Source organism: Oryzias latipes, chromosome 13, assembly GCF_002234675.1.
Source record: "Oryzias latipes chromosome 13, ASM223467v1".
Taxonomy (NCBI): domain Eukaryota; kingdom Metazoa; phylum Chordata; class Actinopteri; order Beloniformes; family Adrianichthyidae; genus Oryzias; species Oryzias latipes.
In genome coordinates, this window is record NC_019871.2 from 6111416 (window position 1) to 6137947 (window position 26532).

The 26532-nt window shown below is 39.5% G+C and overlaps 1 protein-coding gene across 2 annotated transcripts in view; it reads left to right on the plus strand.

Moving 5' to 3' along the window:
- The first annotated feature begins 5596 nt into the window (after positions 1 to 5596).
- Positions 5597 to 26532, plus strand: part of cntn5 (contactin 5) — a 178790-nt gene continuing 157854 nt past the window's right edge. For both annotated transcript variants that reach the window (XM_023961649.1, XM_023961650.1), the window contains exon 1: positions 5597 to 5954. The gene's annotated coding sequence lies outside the window, so the exon portion shown is untranslated. The remainder of the gene's footprint in view (positions 5955 to 26532) is intronic.

Here is a 26532-nt window from a genome sequence, read left to right on the forward strand (position 1 = left end):
GAGATCTAAGAGCTGATAAGAGCTACAAGCGCTGAGATGGATCAATTGTGCAATAGGAAGAGCACTCAGTCTTGGGTACTGTTTAATTAATGACGGAGGATCGAGATAGGCTGTTAGCTCCATATTGTCAGTCAAAGGCTCACAGCAGAGGGTGGCAATATGAGCTATGTAACTGATAGCAGAAACAGAGGCAACTAATCTATACTCTCTCGTCTGAGGCCATTAGTGTTCTGTTGGGAGGGCAGGGCTGCATGACACACATCTCCACACTTTTCTGAGCACACAATAACAAACCCCTGAACCTAAACGATAAAAGACGTCATTACAGTTTTCTATCAACGTTTAATGAAATACAGTGAGATAAGGACAGCCTATTTGTTTTTGTTTCATTTTAATGACAGATAAGTCTGTCTTTTTAAGCCTAATGTTGATTATTGCAAAGAAATGCATCTTTATGTGTGTGCGTTACTTTTGCATTTGTTATCAATAGTGGTTAATTAGTGAAATTCAATTTTAATTTCCTAATTTCTCCTGTGGCCATTAGGTTATCTTCCTAAAGGCATGATTTCCTAAATTAATGAGAAATTTTAAAAAGCATATTGATGATAAGAGCGTGAAATGAAAAAGCAGAAAATGAATGTGTCCCTTTAGGTTACAAGCTGGTTTTATAGCAAAGTGGTTGATTGATTCAAGACAGTCTGCAACCAATTGTAATCATCAATGGATGCTGCAGTTGTTCTGTCAAACAGTCCTTAGACGTAGAATTAAAAGCTCTCCCCACCAATCTCAGGAAAAATGTTAAGACTGTTTGTATGAATAATGAATAAAGAAATAACTGTCTGAAAGGCTTCCGTCCAAACAACACCCCCACATCAGCCAATGAAACATTGCAAAATCAAAAACACCAGGAAGGAAACGCAGTAAATACTGGGCCATTAAGATCAACATCTCCAATTATGTTCTTTCATTTAGAGGAAGTTTTTGGCAGAAGTTTATAGACTTAAATAGATTTTTAGACTATTGTTGTCATTTTTCAGCAATCCTGTGTAAACCAAGCACAGTGTAAACCAGTGGACTTCAACCAGGTGTGTAGGGAAACTTACACACATTAAAAAAACAGCTCTCTTAAAAAGAAATATATTCACTTAAAAATGGTGTATACTTATACGGCGCCTTTCTACTTTCTTTGAAGGCCCAAGGTGCTTCACAGTCACAGTCCCATTCACCCATTCACACACTGATGGCAGCTCTGCTGCCAAACACTGGTGCCAACCTTTCACCAGGGGCAAGGTGGAGTTCAGTGTCTTGCCCAAGGACACTTCGACACATGGGTGGGCAAAGCGGGAATTGAACCTACGATCGTCTGATCAGAGGTTGACCGCCCTACCACTGCAACACCGTCGCCTCACTAGGTGGGAACCCAACTTTGGAAATAAAATCAACATACAACATAAAATCATTTTTAAAACAGCATAAGTTTGAAATAAACATAAAACAGTTATTTGACTGACCGTTCAATCCTCATTAGGCAGCTTCAACATCTGTCCAGCTTGTGTGTCGTTTTTCATCTTTGGAAGAAAGAGGAAGGTTTGGATCATGTGTAGATCAGGTGGCAGTGACTAAAGGTCTAAAAACTTCAAATCAGTTCAATCCAAGTGTATTTTCTTTTTCTTGGAAGCCGTTAGCCTTTCCGTGAGACAAGGTGGACAGATAGTGATAAGGATGGAAAAAGTAGGAGGACCAGAGGGCGGGAACCCATTACACCAGTTTTAAAATCACTGCATTGGCTCCCTGTGTGTTTCAGGATTTAAAAATTATTTTAATGGTTTATAAATGTTTTAATGGTCTTGAGCCTTCTTATTTAAATGATATTATTTTTAAATACGAGCCCTCGGGGACCCTGAGGTCCTCTGGCACTGGCCTCTTAGTTGTTCCTAAGGTGAGGACCAAGACACACGTTGAGGCCTCGTTCTGCCATTACGGTCCTCGTCTGTGGAACAGCCTGCCAGAGAAACTCAGGGCCGCAGAGGCTGTAGAGGTTTTTAAGAAGAAGCTCATGTCTCACCATTTTAGTCTGGCTTTTACATGACTTTGGTACTTGCTTATGTCTTTTATTATTTATCTATTTATTATACCATGGTCTAGGTGAATACTCGATTCTGATTGGCTGCTGTGTGTGCATTAAAAATGTGTGTGCACCACTGGCTTCACCTGAAGGGGGTGCTGTTACTGCAGTGGACTGGCTGGGGTCCCGCTCTGTGGCCTAATAGCTGTAGAGTGGGCCCTAGGCTGCTCTGTGTTGGCGGGCGCTGTAGTGATGACCCACGGGGTCGGGCTGGGCCTTGGAATGAATGGATCCCCATGATATCGTTTCCACAGCAGTACTAAGCCAGACCTTCTCTAAGCTTTAACTTAATGTTAATTTGTTTAAATTAAACTTAATATTTGTTTTAAAAGGCTGCTAGAAGTTGAAGCTGGGGTAACTATGGTGCACTGGGGTTCTGTCCTCTTTTCTCTTCTACTTCTACCCTTCCTCTCCTCTATTCTTGATCATAATTCATCATTTAGTTCTCCATGCCTCTGTTTGGTGCAGTGTGATTTATGTACTCTCCCTCCCTCTTTTGTCCCCTGGGGAGTGGGAGTGCTTCCAGACTCCAGTTGGCTCATCCGTGCTCCAGTTCCTGACCGTTTACCTCGCCTTTGCTCCCGCTCCTACACCTGGCTGTGGTTCCTGTCTCCGGCTCGACTCGCGCCTTTGACTGTCCCCACAACCACGGCAGGATGAAGCTCGTCTGCTGGACTTTTATATATGTAGTTGTAGATTTAGATAAGTAAATTCTTCTCTAAGAGTTCTGGTAAATCGCCTGTCCGTCCTGGGGGAGGATCCCTCCTTCATGTGGGCACCCCTGAGGTTTCTTCGTTTTTCCGGAATCCGTTTTTTTGGGAGTTTTTCCTTACCGCGAAGGGGGGTCTAAGGGCAGGGATGCCAGTATAGCTTAGTCAGTTTGTTAGTTCAATTTAGTATTTTACTATTGAACTCTTTGTATTCACGATCCTTTTGAGTCCATGTTTCACTTCGAAGCCCATCGAGACGACTGTTGTTGTGATTTTGGGCTATACAAATAAAATTGAATTGAATTAAGCTGCAGTTCTTTGTTTCTGTTCAGGGTTCTACTGGGGTAACTGGGTGGGTGGGGGGAGGAATCTGGTGAGGGAGGGGTGCCATCTTTGTCTGATTGTCCTGTGTTTTCTGTTTTTAATAATTTTCATTTTTTTTCTTTTTTATGATTATTTTATCTGCTTTCATGTTAAGCACTTTGTGTTTTTACCTGAAATGAAAGGCGCTATATAAATAAATAAAGTTTGAGTTTGAACTAAAATAACAGACCAGAACTTTATCTGGTTTTGATCCATGTACTCATTTAACTTATTTAAAAGATCCACCAGCTAATAATAAAAAAACGATTTTTGATCAACAATAAAAAAGACACATTGAAGTTTTATTGCCTCAGGCTGTTTCATAGTGACCCCTTGGGGGCGTAAATGTCCCACTCTTGCCAGCCCATTCGCAGTGCTCCACACTTTGTTGCCAGAGGCAGAAAACTAAATGACAAACTAGGAGGCTGCATGTCTATTTATGGCTCATTTTTCCCTCAATACTGCAGACAGACAGTTCTTTTGTCTGCTCACTTTAAATGCCTGTGATCAGACTGGATTATTTTTTGAAGAGGGTAAAAATGCCGGGCTCAGCTGTGTCTGTGCAGAACTGAGGGTGGAGGCATGAACTTGAGCTTGTTTTGAAGGGAAAAAAATGGATATAAAGTCTAAAACTTGATCCGACTGTCTCCATGTCGTTCTGTACTTTTTTTTTTTAGCTATTTTCTTTTATTTCACCAGTGTCTTTGATGGTTTGATCTCCCAATAATCTCACAGACACAAGAACTGAGACTCAATTCTATTGTTTGCTATTAATAACAGAATCTTAGGCTGGTGGTGAGTGACGGGAGAGCATGTAAACAGAGAGCTCTCAGCAGTGGGGAGGGGGCAGGGAGTGGAGTTGCTCAGTGTCATCGCTCCTGCCCTCAACTCAGTGGGAAATTTCAATAATAAGAGAGATTTATTTGTGATACAAAAATGTGCATGGAATAGTCCAGTCTTTTGGCAGTTTCGGCTCTGGCCAGATGACGTCTTTATCCTGGTGAGATAAGCTTGGACCATCGATGGATAAACCCCGGAGCCCAGACGCTGATGCTGGTTAAGGCTGGTCCATGACGCAGTATCGGTCCAGGTGGAGAAAGGGGGGGAGGGAGTAGGGCCAGCAAAACCGTCTATAGAACAGATTTTAAAATAGATATATGGTTGTTATGGGCTGAGAAAAGGCAGGGAATTTAGTTATAGGTTTGGAGTGACGGACCTAATTGATGCGTGGCGTGTAGATTGAGTGACAGAAAAACCCAGTTTCCCCAGGAGTGAGGTAGATCCTCCTTATTGAAACTGCACCAAAGCTTGATGTCTAATGAACTCCAGCGGCTCTGTCTAAACTAAACGACACAGGTTTTTGGATTTTGCCTAAAAACTTGAAAGACCACTGGAAAATTTTTACAATTTTAATGCAATAAAAACTACAATAAGTAGGATTATTTAAAGGGCCTGCATCAACCAAAATCAGCTTTTTGAGCTTTTAGGTGAATCATAATGTTCATTCCTTTGAAAAAAAACAACACAACAGAAAGCAGGATTTTGATCTACTCACGCATTTCTGAGTATTCCTCTGAAAACCTGCGCTCTGAGCACCAGCCCGTCCCAATCCACGAAAATGAGCGGGTTCTCACATTCATATGTATGAAAGTGAGGAAGAGAGAGTCCTTGTGCCAGCACTGCCCCCAGGCTTTCTCCATGGAGCTAGCAGTGATCGGCAAAAACTCTTTTAAATTACATGCACAATATTCACATCCATCTTAGCAAAAGTTCGGATGTTGTTTGTTTCCGTGGGCGAGACGCAGACTCGCGGCCGTGCGAAAGGCGGTTCCTCAGAGATCGAGTCATCTTACTTCCAGGTTAGGAAATGAGCTGTGAAAATAACAAATGTTTCATTGAAAATTATTCTTTAGTGTGCCAAGGGTAATCATATGTGGATGTAGTTTCCTCTGAAAGGCTTTTAAAAAAGCTGTTTATAGACCCTTTAACTATATATTCTGCGCCTTTTTACATCTGAGTAAGAACTAATTTAACGAGCTATCTAGTGGCTTTTTGGAGAAGTGAAAGTCAATTTCTTTTTCAAAAGTGGTTCAAACTGGAAGTGGAAACTGTAGATCACTAATAAGTAACCGCTCTGTGAAGTACTGCCCTCTAGTGGTCAAAGCATGAACAAAAGGTTAAAATCGCGAGGATTGAGTCCTATATAACTTATTTAGACCATTTTGCGCGATACATTTTGGCAAGAATATATATATTAGAAAAAATAAGATAAATGATTAAAAAAAAGAAATTAAACTTGTTTCAGCCTTGAAACCCTTGACTGCACAGTGTGCGCACAGTGTCGGCGTGCGCGGGGACACCAACCCGTGCGCTGCCACTCCTCTCAAGTATGTAAGGGCCACCTTCTCCGACGAGCAGCAGAGAGATGGGATGCTGCGCTGCAGAGAGAGCCTCAGCCGGCCGCAGCGGTGGAGGCAGACAGTGAGGAGACCCAAACAAACCCTCAGTCCGCCGCGACGCACGGCGCAGACGGAGCTCCCCGAAGAGGAGGAGGACGCGGACGGAGGCTCCGGCAGAGAGAAGCATCCAGCTTTCCGCTGTTTTTACGGGAGGATGCGCCGCTTGAGGCTGAGCAGGTGAAGCGGCTGACAGAGAGGAGGACTTGAGAGTGGATTGTATCGGGAAACGCATCGCAGACGCATCTGGATCGACGAAGAAAAAAAGAAGAAAACTGGACTTTTTGTTTTTTCATCTGCGTGAGTAGTTTGCTTTCCTTTTTGCCTCAGGTTGCAGTGCGTGCGTGGTGGTTGGTTAAACAGTTTTCTTGATTAAGCTGATCCTCTAAACCAGAAATGTGTCGACTTTTATTTTGACATCTAACATTTTATCCAATCATATCTCACATAGTTGTAGTCACTTTCCTGCTAGGAATGAATGGAGGCTGAAACGCGTGTCCACATCACGCACCGTGTCTATATTTATCACGCCTTGAGCGGGTTTGGATTCTTCTTTTTTAGTTGAAATAAAAGCAGCAAAACGCCCGAAACAGTGGAAACAAAACGGCTTTGAGTGGGACTTGAAAGGGAAAGGTCTAGCTGCGTTTGAAAGGAGCTTTTAGTTATCAGAACAAAACCAGTTTTTTGTAAGGAAAAGGAGAGAAGCTGCGCTCTTTTTTGTGTTTTGAGGAGCGCAGCTTTGGCTTTGCAGAGCTGCAGGCTTCCTACACCACTTACCACACAAGTGGACCCACAGGAATTATCTAATCATAGATATGCAAATCTACCAAACTCTAATTTTGCAGCTTTGCTGCAGCTGAATGTTTGGTGTAAGACGATTGTACTGTGGCTTGAGGGTTCCGGCTCCTTGATTTGGATCGTATTTATATTATTGCACATCTTTTTGAAAGTTTCTCTAAGTTATTATGAGGTACAATCAATAAAACACTTAAACATATATATATATATATATATATATATATATATATATATATATATATATATATATATATATATACATATATATATATATATATATATATATATATATATATAAATTTCTTTATTTCTTTTCATTTCCACAGCAAGAAAAACAAATGATTTTGTGTAAGTTATTTTACAAAATAAGATGAAAAGGATCAGAATGAAGAAAACGTGCTCGCTTAAAGCAATGGAATCAATCACAAAGCAATCAACCCCCCCCCCCCTCAAAAGAAATAAAATAAAAAAATAATTAGAGATCAAGACAAAATTCCAGAAACTAAAACACGATTACAAACAATAAATAAGTAAAAAAAAAAATGAAACAAGAATGAAATGTTTCAAAAAAAGTAATTTCCAAAAATCAAAATGAAATGTTTAAAAATAAAAATAATCAAATCAAATTTTTGCATAAAACCAAAAGCATGACACTAAACAACAATATCTTTGTTTTTTCCATATGCTTTTTTAATCTTTTGGCCACAGCTGCCACAAAACTTTGTTGATTGCTTAATCAACTCTTTAACACCCCTCTGTGATGTCAGAACAGTTTCTTATTTTGTTTTAGTTTTTTTTTAAATCTTTTTTATTTCTTGAAATTATTTTGTTTTCCAAAATGTTTTGATTTCTAACATATGTTTTTTTTAAACTGTTTTGCTTTTTTAATTGTTGTAATCTTTGTAATGTTTTTGCGTAGTGATGTGATTTGCTCTTTAGAGCCACTGTACAAATCTCCCAGTCGCTCCTGCCTTTCTTTATTTTTAAGGCAAGTCCATTTAGAGGCATTAAAAAACAATGGTGCACTATTTGTTGTTCCTACTAATAAAAACCTACTAATGTTAGTACAATATTGAAATAAAAATCATGCTGATTTATTCTTTTTTTTTTTTGGCCTGTGGTCTTATTCTCCACGTTTGACATGAGATTTTCTGCAGATCAACTGAGGAAACTCTGCTGGCAGCAACATTACAGATGCAGCATGTGTCAGAGAACATAGGAGGAGCGCTGTGGTACAGTCGGAGGCAGGAGGTTTCGAGGGAAAAAAATTCCAGGAGCGAGCAGAAAGAGTGATAGTAACTTCAGCACGCAGGGATAAAGGTGTTTCTCTGGTGTTGCTCCGGTAATTTTAGCACTCCAAGTTCTCCTCTGACACATGCTGACCTGCGGGTTGTGTTGGCTCCTATATGGAGTGTGCAGTTTGTGTGTGAGCGTGGGATATCCAGAGATGAAAGAAGCCTACTTCGCACTCTTTGAAGGTTTGGGAGTTTATCACATCTACCTCACTGTTATGTCAATGCACTTTGCTGTCCTGTATTGACTTTGATGTATTGTTTGCAGAATGGACACAGACGATTCTCAGTTTTTGCCAGTTTAACACGAATTCTGGTCAGTTCAGCAGACTTCTTTGAGCCCAACTGTTAGCTTTCTTTTTTCTGGATATCGAGGTTTTGTCGCCCAGCATATGGCTGAATAGATGGATGTTATATTGATGGATTTATGGATAGATGGATGGAAGAACAAATCAAAAATAAGATTGTTGATTAGACGGATGGATAGGTTTGAATTTATGTATTTTATTTTTTTTAGATGGATGGATTAAAGATTGAATGTATCAATCGATGGATGATCGATGGATAAATCAATCAACTGATGGTTAGATGGATGAATGGATTTATAGATAAATGGATGGATAAATCAATGGATGGATGGTAAGTTTCCTTGATGGATAAATAAATGAATGGATTGATGGGTAGATGAATCAATCAATGGATGGATAGATAGATGGTTGGATCAATTGATGGGTGGATTTGTGGATGGATGGATGCGTGGATAGACAAATTCAGGGATATGTGGATAGATGGACGGCTTGATGAATCAATGAATAGATAGATGGATCAATCAATGGATAAATGCAGTCCCAAGAGTATACAAGAGAGTCATCAAAAGCATTAAAAAAGAAGAATTAAAACAAAAACTTGCACAAAAAAAGTAAATAAAATGACATAAAACAAAATTTATAAAAAGTCCAGCATATGAGTTAGTTAAAAGGACACAGGCAGTTCTTGAAGTGTTTCCATATCAGACTGAGAGCATATGACACTAAACACAATAGGAGTTATGGACAAGATAAGAGTGTGTTCTGATGTATTTAACCTACTGGTAAACTTGAATATGACGGTGCGTTGTGAAGCTAGTAGAGTGTTAATTTTGGAAGAAACAAGCAACTCTCTAGCACTCACCCACCTTGTTTAAAAAAAAAAAAAAAACACTTAGCACATCATTGGATGCCACCTGCAGCTTCCGCATACTGGCACTTTCATAGTTTTCCCAAAGATGAGCTGTGCAAAGAGAAGTGAGAGAAAGGATTCATCAAGAAGCACCTTTTTTCAACTAGAAGATGTCAAAAAGTCCAAAACAAGCTTTTGTTACAAGAATAGTTTACATGAGATAATTTATGAACGACCATGTCTCTCATGTCCGCTGAAAACGCCCCGTTAGTTTTTTTTCCTCCGACACTAGGTTTAAATGATAGCAACTCATCTTAATCATGTCTCCTTGTCTCTTTGCACTTAGCTGCTAATCAGGGACATAGCACTGGGAACCCCTTCAGCAGATCCAGCATATGAAACCAAGTCTTCAGACCTGAGACTCGGTTATGAAGCTCCTTCTATATAAAGCCCGCTGACTAAATTAAAGCCCTTTTTCATATGAATTCTGCCGGAGTAATCTCTTCTGTTGTTAGCTGTTTGTTAGATTACTGGAACATTTTATACGTGGGGGTTAGTGGGTCCCCCGTTGCTCGTGTCCAGATGGTGCAAATTGCAGGTGCATGTCTTATACCTGGGCCATGAAAGAGAGCAGAATTTTTTTTGTTTTGTTTTGTGTACTGCCCTCCTACTTGTTTTAGGCTACATTTTTTGACTGTAAAATCTTTGGGGTTTAGGCTCACCAATTCTCAAAGTTGCTGTTTCTTTCCTTAACCAACCTTGAAGCTTTTGTAGGCTCAGAAGCTTCATATAGTTCAGTTTGACAGACGCTTCTGAAACTCACCTTTACTTTTTGGCCCAAATATAAAATATTGCTTTCAGTATATATATATACGAGCTCTTTACATTGCAAGCGGCTACAGATGAAGCCATTTTGGGAAATTGTGGTCTGTGATTTTAAGAGCTGTGGATCCAACAATTCCACATGACACCTTCAACTGCTGATGAGCTATGTGATGCTGTGGGAACTCTTGTGGCGCCCGCTGTGCAGCCAGTTCCTACCGAGAACCGCATCGCCATCCGGTTGTAGTTCACGTGACTAATTTAATTCTAAAAAGGTGTTTCCATTGCAGATTTGAGAAATATGTCAATATTGATACGCCTCAAATGCCACCTCCTCCAAGCACAAAAACTTGGTGAAAAAAAGTTTTTTTGAAAGTTTTGTCTTTCCATTTGTCGAATTTACTATTGCAAATTCAATTTGGGCAATTTCATAGTCAATGGAAACACAGCTAGAGATGGGGGTCTGACACATTTCCTGTCTTCTTTTTTTAATCAGAGGGGGCACCTGGGTGAGGGACACAGCTGTACCGATTTCATTTCCCACCAATTAGAGACTAGTTTTGCCCTCATTGGGTGTAAATCAGTGATTTACTTGCAGCTCTGGTTTTAAAATGTCTGCAAATCCACTTGGGGACAGGTGTGAGATGAAATGCTAATTAGCATAGCAGCTAATCTCAATCTAAATGAAATCAATCTTCAAGTTACAGCTGCCTCAACCTCTTAAATGGAAATTTTTATTGACCTGGGCCAACAGTCAGGCTTTTAAGAGCACGGCTAATTGAAAATGACAACTCTGATGATGGCAAGCCTTTGGGAAACTTGAAAAACATGTATCTACTGTGACAACACTGACTAGAGATGGAAATTGTCCCAACAGACACCCGAGGGAGCTCCTTTTTTCAACCGATAAAGAAATGCGGCTGCTGTTATGAGGTGGAAACAATGTAAAATGTCTGGCAGAGATGTTGGTTCTCTCCGTGTTTTTAGAATATTAATATAATAGTAAAATGTTATTTGTGTTTCTATAATGTGACTACACTAAAGCTAGGCCGACCACACTTGATTGTGCAAATAAAATGTTGTCCGAATTCAGCTCATGCAAGGGTGTTATTCTGCTCTCAAAACAAAGCAGCAGATAAGAATTTGCGCCCTGGGAATCTTTCCCTGTTAAGATTTGAGATGACATACATTTGTTAGATTAAAGATAGCTCTTTTAAGCTTCGTTGGTAATCGTGACAGAGGCATGCCCTTCCTCGGCTTCCTTCCTATCAGGCACTTTGTCTGGAAGGGAGGCCCCGTCGGTATGGCACAGCCTGGAAGACAAACGTCCCTCATGACCCATCTGACAGCTTAATTTATGTAATTGCCTCACAACATCTGCCTATGAAAGACTTTCAGCACCCATCTCCACTCGTCACTGTTATGGATGACTTAGATTTGATGTCCAATGAGTCAAACAGGCAATCTGATGTCACACTCTTGTCATCCTAAAGTATGTGTGAAGAAAATCATGCATTTTTAATTGGGCTACATTGAGCTACGTGTCAGGTATCATGACTTGTCTTTGGTGTTTCTTTTGTGATTTTCACCACATCAGGTGGCTGTAGATTGAGGCTGTGCAGCGTGCCAAGTGCGTGCATCTGTTAAGAGGTAATCTAATTAACTCGAGCAGCATGACACCAGAAGTGTTCGGCCTTTCTCTCTAGTTTTCTCACCTTTTAGCATCCAATCTGAACGTCTGAAATGAGTTGTTGCGGTTATCTGACGTGCCCTGCTGCCTCAGTTTGGCTAATTAAGCAACCCATTTAACTTATTGTCTTTGTGCTGTCCTCACTGGTAACTTTGCAAGTCAACTGCAGACAGCTTTGAGTGTCCTTGGAGCAATCTTTCAAAATTCTTTTTACAAGTATTTTGGCCAAAAATACCTGATGGAAAGTTTGCTTTTTAGTGGTTCAGATAGTAAAAGTAAGCAGTAAACTTAGAAGGGATCTGTATATATGTCACTTTTCCCCATATACACTGACCAAAAATATAACCGCAACACTTTTGTCATTGCTCCCATTTTTTATGGTATGAACTCAAAGCTGTGAAACATTTTTCTCATACACAAAATAACCAGTTCTCTGAAATATTGTTCACAAATCTGTCTGAATCTGTGATAGTGAGCACTTCTCCTTTGCAAGACGATCCATCCCACCTCGCAGGTGTGCCATATCAAGATGCTGATTAGACAGCATGATTATTGCACAGGTGTGCCTTAGACAGGCCACAAGAAAAGGCCACTCTGAAATCTTAAGTTTTGTTTTATTGAGGGGGTCAGGGGACTCAGACAACCAGTCAGTATCTGATGTGACCTCATTTGCCTTTATGAAGTGTGACACATCTCCTTCGCATAGAGTTGATCAGGTTGTCTATTGTGGCCTGTGGAATGTTGGTCCTCTCAGATGGCAGACAGCATGTGTGGCGTTGTGTGGGTGAGATGTCAATGTTGTGGATCGAGTAGCCCATGGTGGTGGTGGGGTTATGGTATGGGCAGTCGTATGTTATGGGTCAAATTATTTTTTGTATGTGTTATGACTAATAGGGTTGGGACTTGTAGTCACAGGAACTTTTTTATTAGCTATATTTGTTTGCTGAATCCAACTCCCCATCCCTAGATCTACGGCTTCTCTGTATCCCTACATTTATCCCTTCAAACATCTGTGCTCCCTGCCACAGGCGTGTAGTGGATCACCTTACTGACAAAGGGATAGCCAGTATTAGCTGATAAAACACATTAGGACACCACTACAGCTTCAGATACCCCTACAATTGGCGTTTGTCTTTTTAAATGTTGAAAATGAGGTTGGTTAAATGCATTATGAATATGCTTCTTTCTCTTTCGGCTTTTCCCATCAGGGGTCGCCACAGCGAATCATCCTTTTCCACCTCACTCTATCATGAACATCTTCTACCCTAACGTTAGCCAACTTCATGTCCTCTGTTAAGACATCCATATATCTCCTCTTTGGCCGTCCTCTTGCCCTCCGGCCAGGCAGCTCCATCTCCAACATCCTTCTACCAATATATCCACTATCCCTCCTCTGAACATGTCCAAACCATCTCAGTCTGGCTTCTCTGACTTTGTCGCTAACACAGGCAACGTGAGCCGTCCCTCTGATGTACTCGTTCCTTATCCTGTCTAACCTGGTCACTCCTAAGGAGAACCTCAACATCTTCATCTCTGCTACCTCCATCTCAGCCTCTTGTCTCTGTCTCACTGCTACCGTCTCTAACCCATAGAGCAGAGCTGGTCTCACCACTGTCTTGTACACCTTTCCTTTGAGTCTTGCTGGCACTCTTCTGTCACACAACACTCCTGACACTTTCCTCCAACCGCTCCAACCTGCCTGCACTCGCCTCTTCACCTCTTTTCCACAATCCCCATCACACTGAACTGTTGACCCCAAGTACTTAAACTCCTGCACCTTCTTCACCTCAGTCCCCTGTAACCTAACGCTTCTACCTTGATCCCTCTCGTTCAGACACATGTATTCTGTCTTACTACGACTGACCTTCATACCTCTTCTTTCCAGAGCAAACCTCCACCTCTCTAGCTGTTCCTCCACCTGCTCTCTACTCTCACTGCAAGTTACAATGTCATCCGCAAACATCATTGTCCAGGGAGATTCCTGTCTTACCTCGTCTGTCAGCCTGTCCATCAGCATAGCAAACAAAAAAGGACTCAAAGCTGATCCTTGGTGTAGTCCCACCTCCACCTTGAACTCCTCTGTCTGACCTACAGCACATCTCACCACCGTCATACTTCTCTCATACATGTCCTGAACTACTCTGACATACTTCTCTGCCACTCCAGACGACCTCATACAGTACCACAGCTCCTCCCTCGGCACCCTGTCATACGCCTTCTCTAAATCTACGAACACACAATGCAGCTCCTTCTGACCTTCTCTGTACTTTTCCATCAACATTCTCAAAGCAAAAATGGCATCAGTGGTGCTCTTACGGGGCATGAAACCATACTGCTGCTCACAAATCTCCACCTTCTTCCTAAGCCTGGCTTCCACTACTCTTTCCCACAGCTTCATTGTGTGGCTCATCAACTTTATTCCTCTATAGTTGCTGCAGTTCTGCGTGTCACCCTTGTTCTTAAAGATCGGGACCAGAACGCTTCTCCTCCATTCCTCAGGCATCTTCTCACTCTCTAAAATCCTATTGAACAACCTTGTTAGAAATTCCACTGCTGTCTCTCCTAAGCACTTCCATACCTCCACAGGTACGTCATCAGGACCAACGGCCTTTCCGCTCTTCATCCTTTTCAGAGCCTTCCTAACCTCATCCTTTCCAATCTCTGCTACTTCCTGCTCCACAACAACCACATCTTCCTCCCTTCTTTCCCTGTCATTTTCCTCGTTCATCAGCTCCTCAAAATACTCCTTCCATCTTTTCTGTACACTCTCTTGGGTTGTTAGCACCTTTCCATCTCTGTCCTTAATCACCCTTATCTGTTGCACGTCCTTCCCATCTCTGTCTCTCTGTCTGGCTAGCCTGTACAAGTCCTTCTCTCCTTCCTTTGTGTCTAACCTGTCATAAAGCTCATCGTAAGCTTTCTGTTTGGCCTTTGCCACCTCTCTCTTCACTCTACGCTGCGCTTCCTTGTACTCCTGTCTACCTTCCTCAGTCCTTTCTACATCCCACTTCCTTTTTGCCAACCTCTTCCTCTGGACGCATTCCTGTACTTCCTCATTCCACCACCAAGTCTCTTTACCGTCTTTCCTCTTTCCAGATGACACACCTAGCACCTTCCTACCTGTTTCCCTGATAATCTCTGCTGTAGTTTCCCAGTCATCTGGAAGTTCATCCTGACCACCCAAGACCTGCCTCAACTTCTGCCTAAATTCCTCACAAGTTTCTTCATTCTGTAGCTTCCACCACTTGGTCTTCTTTTCTGTTTTCCCTATCTTCTTCTTCCTGACCTCCAGAGTCATCTTACACACCACCATGCGGTGCTGTCTGGCTACACTCTCTCCTACCACCACTTTGCAGTCATTAACCTCTCTCAAATGACCTCGTCTACATAGGATGTAGTCCACCTGAGTACTCCTACCTCCACTTCTGTATGTCACTCTATGTTCCTCTCTCTTCTGGAAGTAAGTGTTGACTACAGCCATTTCCATCCTCTTCGCAAAGTCCACCACCATCTGTCCCTCCAGATTCCTTTCCTTCACACCAAACCTGCCCATCACCTCCTCATCACCTCTGTTGCCCTCACCAACATGCCCATTAAAGTCTGCTCCAATAACAACTCTCTCTCCTCTGGGAAAACTCTCTATGACCTCATCCAACTCACTCCAGAATCTCTCCTTCACTTCTAACTCACAGCCAACCTGTGGCGCATACCCACTGACTACATTCACCATCACCCCTTCAATTTCTAACTTTAGGCTCATCATCCTGTCTGAGACTCTTTTCACCTCTAGAACACTGTTTACAAACTCCCCCTTCAGAATCACACCTACCCCGTTTCTCTTCCTATCAACACCATGATAGAACAGTTTGTATCCTCCTCCAATACTACGTGCCTTGCTGCCCTTCCACCTTGTCTCCTGCACACACAGTACATCTACCTTCCTTCTCTCCATCATGTCTGCCAGCTCTCTGCCTTTCCCTGTCATTGTGCCAACGTTAAGAGTCCCTATTCTCAAACCTATGTTCCTGCCTTTTCCCTTCTCTCTCTGGCAACGGACCCTTCTGCCTCCCCTCTTTCTTCGACCAACAGTAGTCAAATTTCCACCGACACCCTGTAGGTTAACAGCATCGGTGGCGGTCGTTGTTAACCCGGGCCTCGACCGATCCGGTATGTCTAAAGTGTTGTGGATGATTCGCATGGTTATTTTGGCAATTTTTACGCCGGATGCCCTTCCTGACGCAACCCTCTCTATTTATCCGGGCTTGGGACCGGCACAGAAGTTACTGGCTTGCAACCCCTGTGGCTAGATTACATTATGAATATGCTAATATGCTAACGTAATGATATGCAGCAGTGTCGAACTGTGTTTTCTTTCTTGAGCGTTACTATCAAGGTTAGAAGTTGGTATTGTCACAGTAACGTTTGTTTTAGTCGTGATGGTTTCTTTATGTGTTGCAAACAAGGTTAGGAGTTACAGGCATTGTGAATACTCTGGCAATGTCGGACTGTGTATTTTTTAAAGGTGTTACTAACAAGGTTGGGAGTTAGTTTTTTTTTTTTTTTTTTTAAGCAATATCATGTTTTTATGTGTTTATGTGTTCAATATTAGGAGTTACAGGGATTGTGAACAGGCTAACGTGTAGAATGTCAAACAAATTCTAGAGTTACTGTGAAGGCATTTATTTTAATAAAGTCTAATTGACTGACTGTTGAACTTATCTACGATTCTTTTGTCTCAGTGAATGCACCTTATATTTATAATTATAATTTATTACAATGTAGGAAATAGACCATTCATTAACAGAGCACTTTATAATCAGGAGTCCCCTTAAGTTTGAAAAATACATATAGGCTATTGAAACTTCAGCATTTCTGTTTAATTGCATTGGTGCAGAAATGTGCGGTTGCATTTCCTGCACAGATAGTTTGTAAGTATTTTAGAGATGGTAAAGATGATGGTGGGGATTAGCCTCAGGATGGAGGCTTTTTTAGCAGGCAGCTCCTAATTTCTTATGACAGTTAAAGGCCTTATCTTCCACAGCCAAGATGAAGCATAAAACTCTTTGATTTTTCTTTTTTTTTTTTTTTAAATCTTTCCAAAGTCTAACAAAATCTTATGTTCTGCAAACATTAGCCAGATGAAGACGTGAAAATCGGGCGAAGCAGTTTCGGGGGAGTCTTATGCAGAGTTTAGGGCAACATCTGCATCAGGCTGATAGCTCAAACTGCAAGATTAGATTCAATTAGTGACACACACTTGACCTTCTGATTTAAGAGAGTCAGAGCATATGATTCATCTTAGAGCAGGATGAAACCTTTTTGCATTCATGTAGTTTTGGGGTGCAGAGGGCCACTCAGGTGAAAATGGGCAATTTACATTTCTCTGAAAGAGAACTCGGTGACTTCAAATTAGATTTATTACGTAGAGTTGTTTCCAGTTGAGCTTAATTACATACTTCTCACATGGTAACTATTTAAGCAACTCTTCTAATCAAAATCACACATATTCAATCAATTTATGAATTTGATTTGATTTGAAATTGTTTATTTCAAGCTATCAAAGCAGGAATGATGCACAGAACAATACAATCAGCTGTTATACATTCATACAAAGACGTATCAAACTCAGGATAATTAGACATTAAATCAAAAATTGCTTAAAGGGGAGTGGAAGGAAGCAAATTTATATAATCCCACCCCTGTTCTAACGTAACCATTTTATTACATGATTTATCATTATCTGGTTCATAACATTTTATCAGGTATCTTACCAACCTTCCCAACACAGTTTCATTTCATTAAGAATAGGAAAGTATCAATAATCACATGACAACGATGAATTACTTATTAATTATGTAAAATAAACATAACACTATTTTGAAAATCAACATAGCACATGCAGATCAGTTATTTAAAATAAAATACGCAGATTATATTCATTCGAAAAATCAACACAGACCCTGAAGAAAAAAAAATTGTTTGATTATTAAAAAGAACCACTAGAGCTTTTCCAGTAGCAAAGTTTTGACATAGGCTTGAGTGTAGCAGAGGAGTCTACATGCTCTGCACCAAGATTTCAAATCTGAGACAGCTCACTGACTCTGGATGAAGCTGTTGAACATAAAAAATAAATCAAAAACAACCTTCTTGGCACTTTGTGAATTAAAAAAAATAATTAAAAAAAAAGATTAAGGTGGGAGGCATTATTTTCCTGTCCAAAAGAAATTTAAAACCAATGCAGAAGAGCAGAAATCAATGTTTTAGGTCAAAAGAAACGTTTGTTTTTATCAAAAAAATAGATGTTTGTGATGTTTTCTACAGAAAATTGAATTTGCTCAAATAAAAATTGGCAATAATCCCCACAAATCATTCATTGTAGTCTCGCAGAGAAAATTGGAATTTCTTTAAGAATTATTTATTTTTCATACCTAGTTATGTGAAAGCTGCTACCTTTTAACTTCATTACTTTTTTTTGTATAATCATTCATTTGTTTGATGTGTTCATTGAAATTTACGTCTTTTTGCTTTATTAAAAAGGTGATTAGACAAAGGAAATATTTTATTAAAGGAGCCTTAATTATTTTTCCATTTTTCTTATCATATTCTTTTACAGAGCTTTCATTGAGCTGGATATTCTAATACTGTTTAAATTAAAACATGATTTCATTATCAAAGTTTTCATTTTACAAAAGGAAAAATGAAATGAAAACCCCACAAAGAAGTCGTCTCCGGCTGCTCACCTTTGCTGCTCTCCCTCGCCGTCCTGCAGGGCTGAACGCTGACACATATGTCACTGCACTACAAGAAAATTGGTCTTCGCTACGAATCCTTTTAATGTCATTGTTGCAATGACAGGCAGAGAGGGGTTCTCTTTGTGGGGAAACTGTCTGTTTGCGTGACGTTGCTTAAAGGCAACCATGATTCCCACTATTCCACAGCTTTCTGTTCCATTTTCATTGCAAGTTTTCTTTAAGTTTGCATTTGGCTGCCAGTGGCTAACTTTATCACAGATGAGAAGCGGTGGTGACTTGACTGGTGGAGCGTGACAAGGAGTGCCTAAAAGTTGGACATCATTTTCCGAATGTCAAATATTATACAGGAACAAAATAAGAGTAAATTTTTCTAAACCCCTATGGTTGACATACTTTCAACTACCATAAAATTTCAACCGTTTACATACACGTAATTTCAGCGGATTCTGAAGTTCTTTCGAATGATATGCAACACTTTACAGTGATGAAGTGTTTATGCAATCAAAGCAAATCAGCGGATTCTTTGCATACCACGCAAAGCTAACAGGAAAAGTCGCTTATCTCCACGTCAGTATCAGCTGATTCAAGTTGATCTTGTAAACGGTAACAATATGTCGAACACAGAGCGCTATATAGGTATCGCCATCAACATCTCTGGTCTTAAAAGGTTAAGTTATGTTGTCTTTTAATATGTATACTTTATTTTGATTTGTCTTAATTCAAGAACATCGCTATTCAAGTTAAACTCCTGCCTATAAGACTAAATAGAATTGGGGATAAATAAAGATGCTGTAATTCAAAAAAAAACAAAAAAATAAGCCAAAAATGCATTCTTCTGGGCTTGAAGTGTGGGTCTTATGTCTAAAGCTGCATTCATACTGGCTGCATCGACTTACGTTCAAGCGGCCATTTCCAAATAAAAGTTCGATGCAAACGCGTAAAGACCAGAATTTTGGGCTTCTGCATCCGGAATGCTCTTGATCGCATGTCCCCACGCAAGGTTTTCAGTCCGGTCGCAGGCTCTACGTACAAATCGGGCGTTCAATGATCGCGTGCTGAAAGTTCAACCAGTTGAACTTCTTCGCTCATAATCGTGGCACTGTGACCAATCAAGGACTCGGATTTAATAGTGACATTTATGTAGCGTCACTTTCAAAACATGGAAGTACCAAACATGATGAAGAAAGACAAGTCAATAATTGCGTTTTGTGCCTGGCCGGATTAATGTGACACCAAGATGAAAATGTATAAGAACAGAGCTAATGAAAACAAAAAAACCTGGAGAGAGATTTGCAGGATTTGCACCACTTTGAATTTTCACATCAAGTTTCATCCCTCTGTAGGTAGCGGACATGCACTAGTAAGCAGTAGAACAACAAAAGAAGAAGAAGCCCCTCCCAGCAGGTCCGGTGTGAAACACCACCGGTTGAATATGCGTTCATGAAACCGCGTGTAACGTGTTCCTGAATGCACCACAGGCACCCGGTGTGAAAGAATACTGATAGCATTTGACCATTTCTACTTTTGACACAATCTTTTTTAAACAAGGTAAATTGTTGGAGCGAAGCATTACATTAGTTTCCTCTAATACTGATTTCACATGGCTTTACGCTACTTGTTATAGCAGATATTGTAGGTTTTTAACCGTTTAACACCAAAGATGTCGCCGGGGACCAACAACAGTCAATGAAGAGTTAAGGTAGTCGACAACATGTAAACACTGGAGCAAAGCGCTGATGTTAAACTTTAAGAATTTGTTTGTTCCAAAAAATCAAGGGGCCACACAGCTCCCAAATATAGTTTTACAAATTTGGAAAGATTGTTGCTAGTATGATTTGGAACCAGCATGCTGCGTTTTTGTGAAATTGCAAACGTTTTCCAGCAGCCACAGAAAAGATTGTTGTAGCAAAGCTTTAAGAGTTTGTTGACTTCTCAATGCAATCCAGCCAAGCATGATGCTATTCTGACACGTAAATATATATGCAAATGGAATGCACATTCATTTTGACCAGTTTTATATTATATGCCTGTTGGGGGGGGGGGGGGGGGGGGTGCATGTGACCAACTGACAACCCTTTTAGCTTCATGTGTTCAGCATTAAAGAACTCAGAATCCATCCAATATATTGGCGTTTGCACTGAAGCTCTCAAACGGTGGCTTTTCTTTTCTTTTTTCTGTCTTTCCTGCGTGTACTTCATAAAAAATTGTCAGATTTCTCATATTTAAGTGTGCATTTGTTGATGTTGGTGTTTTGCTTTCAGCAGCACCTGAACTAAAAAAAGGGTTTTCTTTGCAATCAGGGTTGAATCTGCACAAAAGCCGCTAATTAAGGAACTGAGTGCATGAATAAAAAAACACACTATTAGATATGTACATAACTAAAACCTGTGTCGTTGTTTATCACACGTTGGGTTCCTGCTTGATGAATGAGTGTGTTTCACCACAGAGGTTGGCCCGCTCAGCTCAGTGTTGCCTGTTGTTCTGGCTGTGGCGTTCACGTGCTCTGCTGTATCAGTATGTACTCTCATGCGCTGAGCCATAACACTTCAACATAACAGTTTCTGTGCTGCAGCCCTCTGGACCAGTGCCTCTGCACAATACTTCAACATGCTGTACATTCTTTCATTTCTTTTTTTATTCCGGCTGCCTAGCAACCAGTGTTCCCTCATCATTTAATTGCTTCTGAACTCCATTTTACTATTAAAGACCCACTCGGATAAAAATTGTATTTTTGGTGTTTTTAACATGTTCTGGTGACATTTTTCTGATGATAAAGGACATGTTTTAGGAAAATTAAGCTTAAAGCTGCACTTTTGAGTATTTCTTTATTCAATATACAACAGGAGCAGAAAAAAAAGTGTAAAGAGTGTATTTGTGATGTAGGTAGTAATATGTTGGGCGGGGGCACAAACTCCCTGCTTTGCCCCATTCTGATGCATCCACTAGTAGACGACCAGACCAATGTTCAGACTATACGTTACTCTGTGTAGTTGCAGATGGCAAAACAATGCAAAAAAAGAAGAAGAAAAAAACAGTTTTGTTGCACTTTTAAGAAAAATTTTATTTAGCAAAATATAGGACAAAAACGGACATTTCATATTGAAAGTGAAATCATAAAAACGGAATAAATAAAAAACATAAATAGAGTTACCAAAACTGTATTTAGCTGCATAAAGGGAATAGAAATACATGTATATTATATTAGCACAACATATGAACATTTATTTAGATAACCAAAACATAGGGGAGCCGGTTTAGCTCGTGCTGGTTTGCGGCGCCTTCCGTCCGTTTAACCAGGGCTCGACTCCGGGCTGCTCCCTGCTACCTTCTCTACCTCTATGCCGGTCCCAAGAGGATTGGAGTAGGATAACATAAAAGAAATTTATTAGATTCATTTGACAGCATTTATGGAATATAATTCATATCCAAAAAAATAAAAAATAAAGTATGAGCAAAAAAAACAATTATCAGCAACGCTGAGTTAGTAATACATAAACAATAACTGTCTCTGGAGTTTTATTCCTTTTATTCTTGATCTAAAACTGCATGATAAGATAACATGTTGTAGATGAAATGTGTTTTCCTTGTTAATAATGATTTTCTGTATCCTATCATCATTTGTTTTTTCCTAAGAGAAGAAAAACAAGTTTAGAAATCTATCAAAACTCTGGTGTCGCTTATTAGTCACACCAATTTGATAAGAAAATTAATTATCTGCAGGGAGGAGGTTCAGCAGAAAAAAAAAGATAAAAGCATAAAAAGTATGCCTGATAAAAAATATAGAATTTTTTTATCCAATGATTATTTTCTAAATATTTTGTACCTTAACCATTCTGATCCTTCCTTGTGCTATCCTATGACCCCACCCTTACATTGAGGTGTTCTTCCTACCATGACAAAGGTGGATAAAGGTGGAGAGGATTTCATGTGATCCATGCACCAGTGAAGATCACAAATCATTGAAGAAAAAAGGTTCAACGTTCTGTTTAGTGGGTCTAGATGACCCAACTCCCAATGTTAAAGTGCCTAGGATAGCACAAGGGTTAATGGAACAGAAATCCTTTCTGCATCATGTTTGTTTTGCATCCCCAGTATTTCAACACATATTTATTTATTCAGATGGCTTGCATTTTCATTTTTAAGTCAAACTTCTGCTTTCTTGGAAATGTCTCTTTGAGTTATCAGCTCCTAATTACATTATACTGAGCTGTCATTTCGCAGAGTTCCAGTAGATCAATTTATTCAATATTAATGTGACATAAATGGAAGATGTGATTTCAAGTGTTGGCAGCGCAAATCAGTTTGGAGATGTACACATTTTAATTCAGAGAAATGACTTCCAAACAGCACGAGGTTGGAATCTCTATTTTTATTTTTATTTTTTTGGAAGTACAGCAAACTTTTTAAAAGTTGTTGGTTTGAAATCAAAGCGTTTTAAAAAGTACCTGTAAAATGGTTGGGATTTGCTGCACAAGGCTGTGTGGCATTATCTGCTCTGCATACATGCAGGCAGAATCTAAATAATTTAACTCGTTGTGCTTCAAAGGGAGTTCATTTGTGAAATGGTCCCAAAGGGTTCAAAGAATTCCTCTTTTTTTCATGTCTCCTATCTACTGTTAAACTTTCATTCTGTATTAAACGCTTGCAGAACCCATTCTCGGAAGTCTTCAGCTTTTACCCATAATCATTTAGATCTAGGGTCTGCAGAACTGATGTCCGTGTAAAGAAAGTTTTTTATTTAGTGTCTTCATGTACAGATATATTATCATCATAGCAAACCACCACGATTACTTTGATGGACGGTTCAGTGATGTGAATCTGTGGTGATGACTTCCATTTTTTCTAATTTGCAACTCTACATTTTTGATAATAGTCCATTTCTTCAACCCTAATGTTGATATTTATAAATTTGAAGATTTGTCTTTTTTTCCAACAGACTACTTTTGTAAAAAGCAGAATAAGTTCTATCCTAAACCTAGATTTTTTCTGTGGTTTCAGAAGACAGCTCCTGTATTAGAGCCGTGTTTGTCATCAATCAGCCAGGTTCAAGGTTGGCTCGGGTCCTCCAGTTCCCTCTTTTATTAGCAGACTGATTTGCATATTAAAGTTGTTCAAATACACGTGTTAGAAGTGCAAATTACATCTGATCCCACATATTTCACGAGTGAGCAATCTGGGAAAAGGTATATGGAGGGAAAGTAAACTCCATTAAGAGCCTTGTTCTTCGCCATAGTGGTGTAAAAAAATGCAGATTTGGTAAAGACTCATTTTTACTCAAAGGTTAAAGAAAACATGAAGTGTGCCAATATGTTTTTAGCATCATTAACATGACAGATTAGTCATTAACTGAAATGTATTCATCTCACTTTTAGTTGTATCTATGACTGTTGGAATTTCTTTGTTGTAAAAAAATTTTGCCCTAAGAAGAATATGTTCAGAGTCCCTTATGGGACATTGAGTTTGATTGGACGAATCGTTAACACTGCACTTTTAAATAGCGGATTCTTACGTACATCACAAAAACAAGAAATACCATAATGTATGAGAATAAAGTCATAAAGTTGTTTAAAAACTACATTAGTTCAAATGTAAATTGTACAACAATAAAGTCGTAGGAAAGAATTGTACTAATTTTACTAGTCATAATGTATGTGGGCTAAGTCGGCATTTAAAAAAAATTGTTTTAAAATTTTGAGAAAAAAGTCAACATATTACGGGAATAGTCTTAAAATGACTTTTTTTCACATTTTCAAACATAAAGTTGTAAATGTATGACTTTATTTTCATGAAATTACAACTTTATTTTTGAAAATGCATTTTTCCTTGTAGAATTTAGGCTTTTTAACTCATACATTTACTAATTTCTTTCTCGATTTTTTTCTAATAAATGTATTAATTTATCTTATTAAATGTGTTTCTTTTTCTCATAATTTTACTGCTTTTTGCTTATATTTGTATTTATTATTTTATGATAGCCATAATACTCTATTGAACTATATTAAAGAAAAAAACCTCCATGTGGATAAGCTCCTGCACTGCTTCACTGCTTTTGTGTGCTGTCAATACAAAAAGAAAAAAACAAAATCTCATCTTTGCTATGTGCTTCATTTGCTTTATTGTTTTAGTCAGACGCACTATGAACTAACTCCATTTACTCTCTTTGCATTTTTCTTCTTTGGACTGTTACTGAATGGCATCATCTTTTGCAAACAAAACAAATCCTTTGGTTCTCAGGTGGATCCCTCTTTTTTTTCTGCAGCAGATTGCAGATGAGCGTTCACAAATGCCAAATCCAGCAGACTGTCTGTCAGATTAGACACATTTACAAACTCTGGGCCTGCTGTAAATGGAGTAGACTCTGTTCTGTTCTAGTGGGTGAGAATTCCTACAAAAGTTCACACCTTTGGTGGAATTGGTTTAGGTCAAGTGTCCACTCAGAGCAGCCGAGACATTTCCACAGTCAAAACAGCAAATAGAAAGTTGTACTTGTTTCTTGTAAAAATTTTGTTTTTTTGAAGATCTGTGTTGTGGAAAACTGTCAGTTTTGTTGCTGAACTGTACAGACATAAACTCAGAGGAGGGATTATGTCTGACATCACCCATAGGATCCTTAACTACTAAAATAAAGCCTGAAGTCGCACCCCTCAGTTCGGTTCCCAAATTCATTTATGGACAACTTTGGGTCAGCATTTCTGCTTTCTCCTTTGTAGAAATTAGAAGATTGTATCCCTGCTGGTTGTGACCATCACCATCAGGTAAAGTGAGGATTAATTAGACTCATGAATCATTGCCACAGATGTTCCTCAGGATGGTGCGTAATCGTGTTACCGCTGCCGCACATGTGACACCGAACCAAAGACTACCTGTTTGGAAGCCTCCCTTTGAACCTTTGAGGTTTTCATTTGTGTCAACTTATAAAACGCATTAGTCACTGCCGCAGCACTAACGCATGAAAGCAAGGCTTTCCACAAACACCTTTTACTACCAACTTTTATTCAGCTCACCACTCTGTGGTTACCATAGCAACTTCTGCCCCATGGTTTAAATACAGGGATCAGGTCAGATTTTTTTTCTCCGTGCTGGATGTGACCTTTACCTCACTTATCAGATCTAACAGTTGTTTTCCTGTTTCCAGCCCTCTGTTAGAGGTGCGTCTGTGCTCTTAACTTCGTCTCTCTGTTAAAATGAATCTGAAAATTACTGCATGACATGTACAAACAGAGATGCTCTGCAGCCGTTTCACTCAAACCCAGAGGTTGTTTTTTTTTTTTTTTCTCCTTTTGGCAGTTTACTTCTGTGAAGCTTTCTATCAGTTAAGTTTTACTCTCTATTATCAAAAATATCAAGAAATCCCTGAACATTTTAATACAACTGCAGATAAAAAATGGGCAAATCTGTACGGGGCAAGCAGGTGCCCACATGAAGAATCAAGGCTTTAGACCATTCAGTGAGCCTGTAGTGGAAATGTTAATGCACTTTTCTTTTTCCTATGGGCATGCTGTTAGTGACAGGTGATAGGGACCAATCAACATGTAAGGGTAAGATTGAAGTAGGTGAGATGCACATCTGCCTAAGGGGTCCGTTAGTGCACTTCACACAATAAATGTTGTTTGTTTTGTGTGCACAGCCTGGTGGTTAGAAATTAAGAAAATTAGACAATCAGAGCGTGGCTCGTGTGTGCATCCTACCAATGGCCAGAGGCCCTTATCTACACAGTGTTAAAGTGACACTGAACACAGTGTTGAATTTTCAGAGTTGGCATAACTCTATTGGGTGTTATTAATTGGTATGTGTTAGGGCTGCACGATGTGAAGAAAACTAGCTACATGCGATATTAGTGATCAATATTGCAATGACGGTATAACTTGCGATATATGAAAAAATGGCAAAACAACCAAAACATAGTTTCCATTTCACTGCAACAGTTTAATTTAAATAAGAGTTAACCCTAGTCTACATAGGAGGCCAACATATGACATAAAAGAGCTCCATCTGATTGGTCAACACATAAAGGCGTCCATCTGATTAGTCAAGTGCATAAAGAGATTTATTTGATTCTTTTTATACTTCAAGCTGCCATAAGTTTATTTTAGCACTTTTAATTTAACCATTTATTGCAATTTCTGCCGTCTTTTTGCCATATGCGTATTGCACATAACGATAAATTTGCAGTTTATTGTGCAGGCCTATTATCTGTATATCTTAACACTAAAAAATGTTGAATAACCTTACAGAGTCATTTTATCACTGGCCTGGAGCCCAAAACTTGCTGTTGTTGTTGTATTAACTCTGAAGGAGTCTGATCAGTTTGACCACGAAGATATGACACTGGGAAATTTGCTGTGATACCTTTAGAATTCAGATTA